The following is a 13,955-nucleotide window of genomic DNA, read 5'->3' as shown; positions in this document are numbered from 1 at the left end:
GGAGAGGTATCTCTGGGCCCTCTCGGTAATGCACATCCCATAAGCCTTGCGAGCATTGCAACTAATGAGTTAGTTGTGAGATGATGTATTACGGAACGAGTAAAGATACTTGCCGGTAACGAGATTGAACTAGGTATTGAGATACCGACGATCGAATCTCGGGCAAGTAACATACCGATGACAAAGGGAACAACGTATGTTGTTATGCGGTCTGACCGATAAAGATCTTCGTAGAATATGTAGGAACCAATATGAGCATCCATGTTCCGCTATTGGTTATTGACCGGAGACGTGTCTCGGTCATGTCTACATTGTTCTCGAACCATAGGGTCCGCACACTTAACGTTACGATCACAGTTTCATTATGAGTTTATGTATTTTGATGTACCGAAGGTTGTTCGGAGTCCCGGATGTGATCACGGACATGACGAGGAGTCTCGAAATGGTCGAGACATAAAGATCAATATATTGGAAGCCTATATTTGGATATTGGAATCGCTCCGGGTGAAATCGGGATTTTACCGGAGTACCGGGGGTTACCGGAACCCCCCCGGGGGGTTATTGGGCCTAAATGGGCCTTAAGGGAGAAGAGGAAAGGAGGCAAGAGGTGGCCGCGCGCCCCTCCCCTCCCTAGTCCGAATAGGACAAGGAGAGGGGGGCGGCGCCCCCCCCCCCTTTCCTTTCCCTCTTCCTCCTCTTTCCCCTTCTCCTTCTCCAATTAGGAAAGAAGGGAGTCCTACTCCTGGTGGGAGTAGGACTCCCCCTTGGCGCGCCCTCCTTGGCCGGCCGCCCCCTCCCCTTGGCTCCTTTATATACGGGGGCAGGGGGCACCCTAGAACACACAAGTTGATCTTCGTGATCGTTCCTTAGCCGTGTGCGGTGCCCCCCTCCACCATATTCCACCTCGGTCATATTGAAGCAGTGCTTAGGCGAAGCCCTACGGCAGTAGAACATCAAGATTGTCACCACGCCGTCGTGCTGACGGAACTCCTCCCCGACGCTTTGCTGGATCGGAGCCCGGGAATCGTCATCGAGCTGAACGTGTGCCAAGAACTCGGAGGTGCCGGAGTAACGGTGCTTGGATCGGTCGGATCGTGAAGATGTACGACTACATCAACCGCGTTGATATAACGCTTCCGCTTCGGTCTACGAGGGTACGTAGACAACACTCTCCCCTCTCGTTGCTATGCATCACCATGATCTTGCGTGTGCGTAGGAATTTTTTTGAAATTACTACGTTACCCAACAGTGGCATCCGAGCCTAGGTTTTATGGTTTGATGTTATATGCACGAGTAGAACACAAGTGAGTTGTGGGCGATATAAGTCATACTGCTTACCAGCATGTCATACTTTGGTTCGGCGGTATTGTTGGATGAAGCGGCCCGGACCGACATTACGCGTACGCTTACGCGAGACTGGTTCTACCACCGTGCTTTGCACACAGGTGGCTGCCGGGTGTCAGTTTCTCCAACTTTAGTTGAACCGAGTGTGGCTACGCCCGGTCCTTGCGAAGGTTAAAACAGCACCAACTTGACAAACTATCGTTGTGGTTTTGATGCGTAGGTAAGATTGGTTCTTGCTTAAGCCCGTAGCAGCCACATAAAACTTGCAACAAACAAAGTAGAGGACGTCTAACTTATTTTTGCAGGGCATGTTGTGATGTGATATGGTCAAGGCATGATGCTAAATTTTATTGTATGAGATGATCATGTTTTGTAACCGAGTTATCGGCAACTGGCAGGAGCCATATGGTTGTCGCTTTATTGTATGCAATGCAATCGCCCTGTAATGCTTTACTTTATCACTAAGCAGTAGCGATAGTCATAGAAGCATAAGATTGGCGAGACGACAACGATGCTACCATGGAGATCAAGGTGTCGCGCCGGTGACGATGGTGATCATGATGGTGCTTCGGAGATGGAGATCACAAGCACAAGATGATGATGGCCATATCATATCACTTATATTGATTGCATGTGATGTTTATCTTTTATGCATCTTATCTTGCTTTGATTGACGGTAGCATTATAAGATGATCTCTCACTAAATTTCAAGATAAAAGTGTTCTCCCTGAGTATGCACCGTTGCCAAAGTTTGTCGTGCCCAGACACCACGTGATGATTGGGTGTGATAAGCTCTACGTCCATCTACAACGGGTGCAAGCCAGTTTTGCACACGCAGAATACTTAGGTTAAACTTGACGAGCCTAGCATATGCAGATATGGCCTCGGAGCATGGAGACCGAAAGGTCGAGCGTGAATCATATAGTAGATATGATAAACATAGTGATGTTCACCATTGAAACTACTCCATCTCACGTGATGATCGGACATAGTTTAGTTGATATGGATCACGTGATCACTTAGAGGATTAGAGGGATTTCTATCTAAGTGGGAGTTCTTAAGTAATATGATTAATTGAACTTTAATTTATCATGAACTTAGTCCTGGTAGTATTAGCATATCTATGTTGTAGATCAATAGCTCGCGGTGTTGCTTTCATATGTTTATTTTGATATATTCCTAGAGAAAATTGTGTTGAAAGATGTTAGTAGCAATGATGCGGATTGGATCCATGATCTGAGGTTTATCCTCATTGCTGCATAGAAGAATTATGTCCTTGATGCACCGCTAGGTGACAGACCTATTGCAGGGAGCAGATGCAGATGTTATGAACATTTGGCTAGCTCAATATGATGACTACTTGATAGTTTAAGTGCACCATGCTTAACGGCTTAGAATCGGGACTTCAAAGACGTTTTGAACGTCATGGACCATATGAGATGTTCCAGGAGTTGAAGTTAATATTTCAAGCAAATACCCGAGTTGAGAGATATGAAGTCTCCAACAAGTTCTATAGCTAAAAGATGGAGGAGAATCGATCAACTAGTGAGCATGTGCTCAGATTGTCTGGGTACTACAATCGCTTGAATCAAGTGGGAGTTAATCTTCTAGATAAAATAGTGATTGATAGAATTCTCTAGTCACCATCACCAAGTTAGTAGAACTTCGTGATGAACTATAATATGCAAGGGATAACGGAAACGATTCCCAAGCTCTTCGTGATGCTAAAATTGACGAAGGTAGAAATCAAGAAAAACATCAAGTGTTGATGATAGACAAGACCACTAGTTTCAAGAAAAGGGCAAAAGGAAGAAGGGGAACTTCAAGAAGAACGGCAAGCAAGTTGCTGCTCAAGTGAAGAAATCCAAGTCTGGTCCTAAGCCTAAGACTAAGTGCTTCTACTGCAAAGGGATTGGTCACTGGAAGCGGAACTACCCCAAGTATTTGGTGGATAAGAAAGGATGGCAAAGTAAACAAAGGTATATTTGATATACATGTTATTGATGTGTACTTTACTAGTATTCATAGCAACCCCTCAGTATTTGGTACTAGTTCAGTTGCTAAGATTAGTAACTCGAAACGGGAGTTGCAGAATGAACAGAGACTAGTTAAGGGTGAAGTGACGATGAGAGTTGGAAGTGGTTCCAAGATTGATATGACCATCATCGCACACTCCCTATACTTTCAGGATTAGTGTGGAACCTAAATAAGTGTTATTTGGTGTTGAGCATGAATATGATTTGATCATGTTTATTGCAATACGGTTATTCATTTAAGTAAGAGAATAAATTGTTGTTCTGTTTATATGAATAAAACCTTATATGGTTACACACCCAATGAAAATGGTTCGTTGGATCTCGATCATAGTGATACACATATTCATAATATTGAAACCAAAAGATGCAAAATTAATAATGATAGTGCAACTTATTTGTGGCACTGCCGTTTAGGTCATATTGGTGTAAAGCGCATGAAGAAACTCCATGCTGATGGGCTTTTGGAATCACTTGATTATGAATCACTTGATGCTTGCGAACCATGCCTCATGGGCAAGATGACTAAAACTCCGTTCTCCGGAACAATGGAGCGAGCAACTGACTTATTGGAAATAATACATACTGATGTATGCGATCCAATGAGTGTTAAGGCTCGCGGCAGGTATCATTATTTTCTGACCTTCACAGATGATTTAAGTAGATATGGGTATATCTACTTGATGAAACATAAGTCTGAAACATTTGAACAGTTCAAAGAATTTCAGAGTGAAGTGGAAAATCCTCGTGACAAGAAGATAAGATTTCCACGATCTGATCGCGAAGACAAATATTTGAGTTACAAGTTTGGTCTTCAATTAAAATAATGTGGAATAGTTTCACAAATTCGTGCCACCTGGAACACCACAGCATAATGGTGTGTCCGAACGTCATAAACGTACTTTATTGGATATAGTACAATCTATGATGTTTCTTACCGATTTGCCACTATCGTTCTGGGGTTATGCATTAGAGACAGCTGCATTCACGTTAAATAGGGCACCATCTAAATCCGTTGAGACGACATTATATGAACTGTGGTTTAGCAAGAAACCAAAGTTGTCGTTTCTTAAAGTTTGGGGCTGTGATGCTTATGTGAAAAAATTTCATCCTAATAAGCTCAAACCCAAATCAGAGAAATGTGTCTTCATAGGATACCCAAAAGAGACAGTTGGGTACACCTTCTATCACAGATCCGAAGGAAAGATATTCGTTGCTGAGAATGGATCCTTTCCAGAGAAGGAGTTTGTCTCGAAAGAAGTGAGTGGGAGGAAAGTAGAAATTGATGAAGTAACTGTACCTGCTCCCTTATTGGAAAGTAGTTCATCACAGAAATCTGTTCCTGTGACTACTACACCAATTAGTGAGGAAGCTAATGATGATGATCGTGTAACTTCAGATCAAGTTACTACCGAACCTCATAGGTAAACCAGAGTGAGATCCGCACCAGAGTGGTACGGTAATCCTGTTCTGGAGGTCATGTTACTTGACCATGACGAACCTACGAACTATGAGGAAGCGATGATAAGCCCAAATTCCGCAAAATGGTTTAAGGCCATGAAATCTGAGATAGGATCCATGTATGAGAACAAAGTATGGACTTTGGTTGACTTGCCCAATGATCGGCGAGCCATTGAAATTAAATGGATCTTCAAGAGGAAGACGGACGCTGATAGTAGTGTTACTATCTACAAAGCTAGAATTGTCGCAAAAGGTTTTCGACAAGCTCAAGATGTTGACTACGATGAGAGTTTCTCACTCGTATATATGCTTAAGTCTGTCTGAATCATGTTAACAATTGCCGCATTTTATGAAATCTGGAAAATGGATAAACAAAACTGCATTCCTTGATGGATTTATTAAATAAGAGTTGTATACGATGCAACTAGAAGGTTTTGTCGATCCTAAAGGTGTTAACAAAATATGCAAGCTCCAGCAATCCATCTATGGACTGGTGCAAGCATCTCGGTGTTGGAATATACGCTTTGATAAGTTGATCAAAGCATATAGTTTTATACAGACTTGCGGTGAAGCCTGTATTTACAAGAAAGTGAGTGGGAGCACTACAGCATTTCTGATAAGTATATGTAAATAACATATTGTTGATCGGAAATAATGTAGAATTATTCTGCAAAGCATAAAGGAGTATTTGAAAGGAGTTTTTCGAAGAAGGACCTCGGTGAAGCTGCTTATATATTGAGCATCAAGATCTATAGAGATAGATCAAAACGCTTGATAAGTTTTTTCAATGAGTACATACCTTGACAAGATTTTGAAGTAGTTCAAAATGGAACAGTCAAAGAAAGAGTTCTTGCCTGTGTTACAAGGTGTGAAATTGAGTAAGACTCAAAACCCGACCACGACAGAAGATAGAAAGAGAATGAAAGTCATTCCCTATGCCTCAGCCATAGGTTCTATAAAGTATGCCATGCTGTGTACCAGATCTATTGTATACCCTACACTGTGTTAAGCGAGGGAGTACAATAGTGATCTAGGAGTAGATCAACGAACAGCGGTCAAAATTATCCTTAGTGGAATAAGGATATGTTTCTCGATTATGGAGGTGACAAAAGGTTCGTCGTAAAGGGTTACGTCGATGCAAGTTTTTTGACACTGATCCAGATGACTCTAAGTCTCAATCTGGATACATATTGAAAGTGGGAGCAATTAGCTAGAGTAGCTCCGTGCAAAGCATTGTTGACATAGATACTTACAAAATACTTACGGATCTGAATATGACAGACCTGTTGACTAAAATTATCTCACAAGCAAAACATGATCACACCTTAGTACTCTTTGGGTGTTAATCACATAGCAATGTGAACTAGATTACTGACTCTAGTAAATCCTTTGGGTGTTGGTCACATATCGATGTGAACTATGGGTGTTAACCACATAAAGATGTGAACTATTGATGTTAGATCAATTGGCGATGTGAACTAGATTATTGACTCTAGTGCAAGTGGGCGACTGAAGGAAATATGACCTAGAGGCAATAATAAAGTTATTATTTATTTCCTTATATCATGATAAATGTTTATTATTCATGCTAGAATTGTATTAACCGGAAACATAATACATGTGTGAATACATAGACAAACAGAGTGTCACTAGTATGCCTCTACTTGACTAGCTCGTTAATCAAAGATGGTTATGTTTCCTAACCATGGACAAAGAGTTTTTATTTGATTAACGGGATCACATCATTAGGTGAATGATCTGATTGACATGACCCATTCCATTAGCTTAGCACCCGATCGTTTAGTATGTTGCTATTGCTTACTTCATGACTTATACATGTTCCTATGACTATGAGATTATGCAACTCCCGTTTGCCGGAGGAACACTTTGTGTGCTACCAAACGTCACAACGTAACTGGGTGATTATAAAGGAGCTCTACAGGTGTCTCCAAAGGTACATGTTGGGTTGGCGTATTTCGAGATTAGGATTTGTCACTCCGATTGTCGGAGAGGTATCTCTGGGCCCTCTCGGTAATGCACATCACATAAGCCTTGCAAGCATTGCAACTAATGAGTTAGTTGTGAGATGATGTATTACGGAACGAGTAAAGAGACTTGCCGATAACGAGATTGAACTAGGTATTGAGATACCGACGATCGAATCTCGGGCAAGTAACATACCGATGACAAAGGGAACAACGTATGTTGTTATGCGGTCTGACCGATAAAGATCTTCGTAGAATATGTAGGAACCAATATGAGCATCCAGGTTCCGCTATGGGTTATTGACCGGAGACGTGTCTCGGTCATGTCTACATTGTTCTCGAACCGTAGGGTCCGCACGCTTAACGTTACGATGACAGTTTCATTATGAGTTTATGTATTTTGATGTACCGAAGGTTGTTCGGAGTCCCGGATGTGATCACGGACATGACGAGGAGTCTCGAAATGGTCGAGACATAAAGATCAATATATTGGAAGCCTATATTTGGATATCGGAATCGCTCCGGGTGAAATCGGGATTTTACCGGAGTACCGGGGGTTACCGGAACCCCCCCGGGGGGTTATTGGGCCTAAATGGGCCTTAAGGGAGAAGAGGAAAGGAGGCAAGAGGTGGCCGCGCGCCCCTCCCCTCCCTAGTCCGAATAGGACAAGGAGAGGGGGGCGGCGCCCCCCCCCCCTTTCCTTTCCCTCTTCCTCCTCTTTCCCCTTCTCCTTCTCCAATTAGGAAAGAAGGGAGTCCTACTCCTGGTGGGAGTAGGACTCCCCCTTGGTGCGCCCTCCTTGGCCGGCCGCCCCCTCCCCTTGGCTCCTTTATATACGGGGGCAGGGGGCACCCTAGAACACACAAGTTGATCTTCGTGATCGTTCCTTAGCCGTGTGCGGTGCCCCCCTCCACCATATTCCACCTCGGTCATATTGAAGCAGTGCTTAGGCGAAGCCCTACGGCAGTAGAACATCAAGATCGTCACCACGCCGTCGTGCTGACGGAACTCCTCCCCGACGCTTTGCTGGATCGGAGCCCGGGAATCGTCATCGAGCTGAACGTGTGCCAAGAACTCGGAGGTGCCGGAGTAACGGTGCTTGGATCGGTCGGATCGTGAAGATGTACGACTACATCAACCGCGTTAATATAACGCTTCCGCTTCGGTCTACGAGGGTACGTAGACAACACTCTCCCCTCTCGTTTCTATGCATCACCATGATCTTGCGTGTGCGTAGGAATTTTTTTGAAATTACTACGTTCCCCAACAACCACATCACCTTCGCAGGAACCCTCTTCCTGTGGGGCTCGCCGTGAACATCACCAGGGTCATCTCGTCTGATCTTATACTGCAATGCACCGCATACCGGGCATGCGTTCAGATCCTTGTATGCACCACGGTACAGGATGCAGTCATTAGGGCATGCATGTATCTTCTCCACCTCCAATCCTAGAGGGCATACGACCTTCTTTGCTGCGTATGTACTGTCGGGCAATTCGTTATCCTTTGGAAGCTTCTTCTTCAATATTTTTAGTAGCTTCTCAAATCCTTTGTCAGGCACAGCATTCTCTGCCTTTCACTGCAGCAATTCCAGTACGGTACCGAGCTTTGTGTTGCCATCTTCGCAATTGGGGTACAACCCTTTTTTGTGATCCTCTAACATGCGATCGAACTTTAGCTTCTCCTTTTGACTTTCGCATTGCGTCCTTGCATCGACAATGACCCGGCGGAGATCATCATCATCGGGCACATCGTCTGGTTCCTCTTTATCTTCAGCAGCTTCACCCGTTGCAGCATCATTGGGCACATCGTCTGGTTCCTCTTGATCTTCACCAGCTCCCCCCCGTTGCAGCATCACGGTATTTAGGGGGCACATAGTTGTCATCGTACTCTTCTTCTTCGTCGTCTTCCAGCATAACCCCTATTTCTCCGTGCCTCGTCCAAACATTATAGTGTGGCATGAAACCCTTGTAAAGCAGGTGGGTGTGAAGGATTTTCCGGTTAGAGTAAGACACCGTATTCCCACATTTAGTGCATGGACAATACATAAAACCATTCTGCTTGTTTGCCTCAGCCGCATCGAGAAACTCATGCACGCCCTTAATGTACTCGGAGGTGTGTTTGTCACCGTACATCCATTGCCGGTTCATCTGCGTGCATTATATATAATTAAGTGTCCGAATTAATAGAAGTTCATCATCACATTAAACCAAAGTACATACATAGTTCTCATCTAACAACATATAGCTCTCCAGAGCATCTAATTAATTAAACCATACATTGAAACTATGTAAAACATTTTAATGCGAAAACAAACGCGATCATAATCGCAACCAAGGTAACAATTGATCCAACGGCATAATGATACCAAGCCTCGGTATGAATGGCATATTTTCTAATCTTTCTAATCTTCAAGCGCATTGCATCCATCTTGATCTTGTGATCATCGACGACATCCGCAACATGCAACTCCAATATCATCTTCTCCTCCTCAATTTTTTTTATTTTTTCCTTCAAGAAATTGTTTTCTTCTTCAACTAAATTTAACCTCTCGACAATAGGGTCGGTTGGAATTTCTGGTTCACATACATCCTAGGTAAATAAAATCTATGTCACGTTGGTCCGCATAATTTTCATAAACAATAAATGAACCAATAGTTATAAAGATAATATATATACCACATCCGAATCATAGACAGGACGAGGGCCGGCGGGGGCGGATACCAAAACCATCGCACTATATAAGATGCAATAATAAAAGTAAGAAAATGATACAAGTATCTATCTAAACATACAAGTAAGAATATTTTTCCTTTCAGAAAGAAGATTAGAACAAGAGGCTCACCACGGTGGTGTCGGTGATGAGATCGGCGCGGGTGATCGACGGCGATGAAGACGGGGGTGGGGCGTGACGGACCGCTAAATCTAGACAAATCTCGAGGAAAATGGAGTTTTGAGGTCGAGCTTCGAGAGGAGAAATCTTAACTAGTGTGGCTCGGGCATTTCATCGAACACCTCATGTGCATAGGAGGTGAGCTAGAGCACCACAAACCCCTCCCCTCGCCGGCCAGAGAAAAACAGAGCACTGGAGTGCTCTGCTCGCGGGCGAGGGTATATATAGGCACGTCATTGGTCCCGGTTCATGGCATGAACCGGGACTAAAGGGGAGCCTTTGGTCCCGGTTCAGGCCACCAACAGGGACCAATGGTGGTGGGCCAGGAGCCAGGCCCATTGGTCCCGGTTCGTCCCACCAACCGAGACCAAAAGGTCCAGACGAACCGGGACCAATGGCCCACGTGGCCCGGCCGGCCCCCTGGGCTCACGAACCGGGTCCAATGCCCCCATTGGTCTCGGTTCTAGACTGAACCGGGACTAATGGGCTGACCCGGCCTGGACCGTTGCCCTCTTTTCTACTAGTGTATTAAGCTCCCATCCAAATGTAATTAGGCAAAGTCATATAATATGTTTCAACACTCTCTTGGATTTTTTTGATGCGACACTATCTTGGAATTTTGTTAGTGGCGTGATGCTAACTCAAGTTTTATGAACAAAACAGGCAACAATGCTTTGCCTACAATACCAAATGGTTCCCAGCCAAAGTATCTTGTGCATTGTTATTTCCATGACTACATAAATGCGCGCCAACCTTTGGAAGAAAATGTTTTTGAATTACAGTATTCTTTGAGAGCACTGATTCGGGTTAGTTATGATATAAATTTGGAAATGGGCAGTGATTTTCTGAAACTTTACTGCAATAAGAATATTGTCTAAAACAACCGGGAATTGTACTAACTTCTCCACTTTTGCTTTATCTTAAGGCTAAACTTATCTCCGTAAAGAAGTGCTAATTTTATCAGCTAGGCATTACTCCTCGTTCTAGCTGGATTGGTCAGTAAACAAGCTCTGTATTTTTTAACCTTTGTCGGTGATGCCAAAATGACATTTGGATGCACAAATCCAAGAGAAGCTCGCATATCTAAAGTGATGCTAATGATCCTAGGTTGAGAAGAAGTTGCGAAACAAGCAACAATATTAGGAGTTGGGTTACACGTTTTAGTAGTTTTAATTTTTTTTATGCTCTGTAAATTCTTTTACTCTATAATATGGAAAATCTGCTCAATGAGATTAGAGCATCTTATATGCAAGCTATGTGTGCCATGGCCTATGTGTTACTTTCATGTGTTCAACCTTTTCAATTTAATTCTGATTCATGATTCAAGGAAACAACTTTGTATGCTCAAAACTTATTTGATATTGGTTTCTTCAGGGTTCAAGCAATCATCTAAGTTTAAAATGGCACAAAACTTATTTAATATTGTTTTTTTTTCGCCAAAAGGGCCAAAAAAATCCACAGAAACATCACACATAAAAATTAAATTAAAGCGTTGCACTTCAGAGGTTCTGCGAAATACAGCGGCAGCGACATTGAGCCAGGTCTCTATTCAGGTCGCCTGATACATGTGTTTTGAACTAGGACCTGTGCAACAACTACTCCTACAAAATAGTACAAACTCTTGTGTCTCCAGCATTCACACAAGTGACACACAACTCACTGATCTTCTACACAGAACTCACATTTTGCACATCTTGCAACGCTTTACTCTGAAACAATCAAACATATATACACTATATAACAAACCAACACCAAAAGCGAAGCAACGGTGTAGGTCTGTTTCGGGCAACCTTCTCCCATGCTAACACACGAAAACAGCCAAAAGAGAAACATGAGAAATTATCCGGGAGACAGATGATTCACTTTATGAAAGGGAACTCCCATCAACTCGAGGCAGATTTCCACCCTGAAAATGATTTAACAACAGTGAGACTGATGCTGCTTAATTATGACCGAAATAGCACTTACAAGTTACAGCACGGCTATCAGACTACACTCGGCGTGAACCAGACTTCCAATGGATAGATGGTTCCGTAAAGACCTCCACCAGACGGGAAAGCGTCCTCAAGTGTCTGTCTTTTCAGGTCATAGACCTTCACGCCGCTCCATTGGTTATGGCGATTCTCGAAAGGGCGGCGCTCTCTGAGGCGGGGAGTTGTGAAATAGATACAATCCGGTCTTAGTTTGGGGAATTCTTTGGTGGATAAAATGCCTGGGCTATTCTGTCCGACGAAGGCCGCATGTCCCTGAGCTCAGTGCTACCCTTGTCTGACTCTTGAGGTCCAACCTGTCTATTTCAATCCTGACATTGTTTCCCCGGAGCGTGTCAAGAAAGACACGCACCTGCAGGAGTTGACCCCAAGGTGTCGAAAGCAAATACCTAGTGATAACTGGGTCGTCGAACATGTCTTCGTCATCCTCGGCGATGACCGTTTTCTTCCTCGGTTTGCCTGGTCCACAAAAGTCCCATGACTTCAATATCCCTTCCATTGTCACCGCATAGAACCTTCCGCGGTGGTAGATGCAATCGGCAAAACTGTCCCCGCTTCTTCGGATCACCGAAATTTGTTGCCAATGGTTGTCTCCTATTCTTGCAAAAGAGAGCCGCTTGCCGTCCAGGTGGATGACCACACCGACGGCGCGACAACTGGACGGAGGACCGGACAGCACAACCTTGTCGTAGAAATACCCGCCGGGAGACTGCACATCATAAACACGTCCTATCATGTAACACCCGTAACGATAGCCCACGATCTTCCCTTCGTCTCCGTAGACCCCCTCGATGCACGATGCAAAACCGGTGACTGGTGGGAGCGGGATCAACGCCGCGGTGAAGGGGTCATATAGCACGAGATCCGAGAGCTCGTTCGCTATGATTAACCAGCCATGGGAGGCGCCGCAGCAGGCCACGGCCTGTCCCCTGGGAAAGCTGATCTGAAAAGTTCTATCAGGATCCAGGAGGCTGCGGAGCTCAGTAGTAGGAGCAGGATCACATAAATCACGACGCACATGCCGATGCTGATGCCCCGCTGGAAGAGGATCATCCGCCAAGGACACGAGCCACGGCGTCTGGCGATATGGGACACCGCCTGCGGCCGCTGATGCAGAACGCCAAGATGAGCAGACAGCACGGAAGGCGAGGGCCTCGGGGAGCTCAAGGAGATGCAGTATCCAGATGAGGAGATCCACGGGGAGGTCTGACCAGCCTGAACTTGCATAAGGTCCTGCCATTGTGAAAAAATCACGTTATATTCTTTTAGGAAGAAAGAACATGTAGGCAGATTGTATATAGCGAAGCAAACAAGCCCGTGTACGTTGCCCACTCGGACAAGGAGTCGGACAAGGAGTCACTCGGATACCGAAGGAACAAGCTCAAGGAACAAGTTTGCCATTCAAATTGGGAGACCGATTTCTACTATCGTTGGGATTGACTGAGCCTTAGTTATTGCACATCTAAATGACACAATTAAGCATAGAAAAAAAGAAAAAAATCCAAACGAATCTTCGTATAAGATCAATGATATAGGACTTAGATGTGCAATACTTATGGCACATATGTGGTTTAGCAAAACTGTAAAATAAACTTTCTACTGTCGTTGGAATTTCACAAGGAGGATTCCATCAACATTTTTGGTAGAAACAGAGGGCTCAACACCCCGGTTCCGTTGAACAGAACAAAACCAACAGATTCATCTTTATAATAATAATAATAATAATAATAATAATAATAATAATAATAATAATAATAATCCGTAGAATTGATTGCCAGCAAAATCGCATCTTTGCAACAAAAAAAAAACTGCCCCCCTCAACAACACTTCACAGACAGCTAATCGTTGTGCGACAGCTAATCACAGACAGCACGAAAGGCGAGGGCCTCGGGGAGCTCGAGGAGGTGCAGTATCTGGATGAGGAGATCGATGGGGAGGTCCGACCAGCCTGAACTTGCATAAGGTTCTCCTGCCATTGTGAAAAAATCACGTTAAGGAAAAAAGAACATGTAAGCAGATGTATATAACGAAGCAAACATGTATACAATTCAAATTGGCAAACCGATTTCTACTACCGTTCGGATTGACCGAGCCACTGAAAGAGCAAAACAAAACATTATTCCGTTGAACAGAACGGAACCAACAGATTTATCTTTATATGAGAATGGGTAATAATAATACTATAATGCTATTTTCCGGTCGGCGGGAATTCTGCCACAAATCCGCACGATGTGGTTACCCTTCGATC

At 44.0% G+C, this 13,955-nt stretch overlaps 1 pseudogene; it reads right to left on the bottom strand.

Annotated features, from left to right (window-relative positions):
* Nucleotides 1-11,701: 11,701 nt before the first annotated feature.
* On the bottom strand, nucleotides 11,702-12,947 carry LOC147961387 (putative F-box protein At4g22170; annotated as a pseudogene).
* Between the last annotated feature and the right edge of the window lie 1,008 nt (nucleotides 12,948-13,955).

This window comes from Triticum urartu, chromosome 7A (assembly GCF_056163025.1).
Source record: "Triticum urartu cultivar PI428250 chromosome 7A, HENAU_Tu73, whole genome shotgun sequence".
NCBI classification, from domain to species: domain Eukaryota; kingdom Viridiplantae; phylum Streptophyta; class Magnoliopsida; order Poales; family Poaceae; genus Triticum; species Triticum urartu.
The sequence above is the reverse complement of the archived record's forward strand: the minus strand, read 5'-3'. Positions and strand labels throughout refer to the sequence as shown.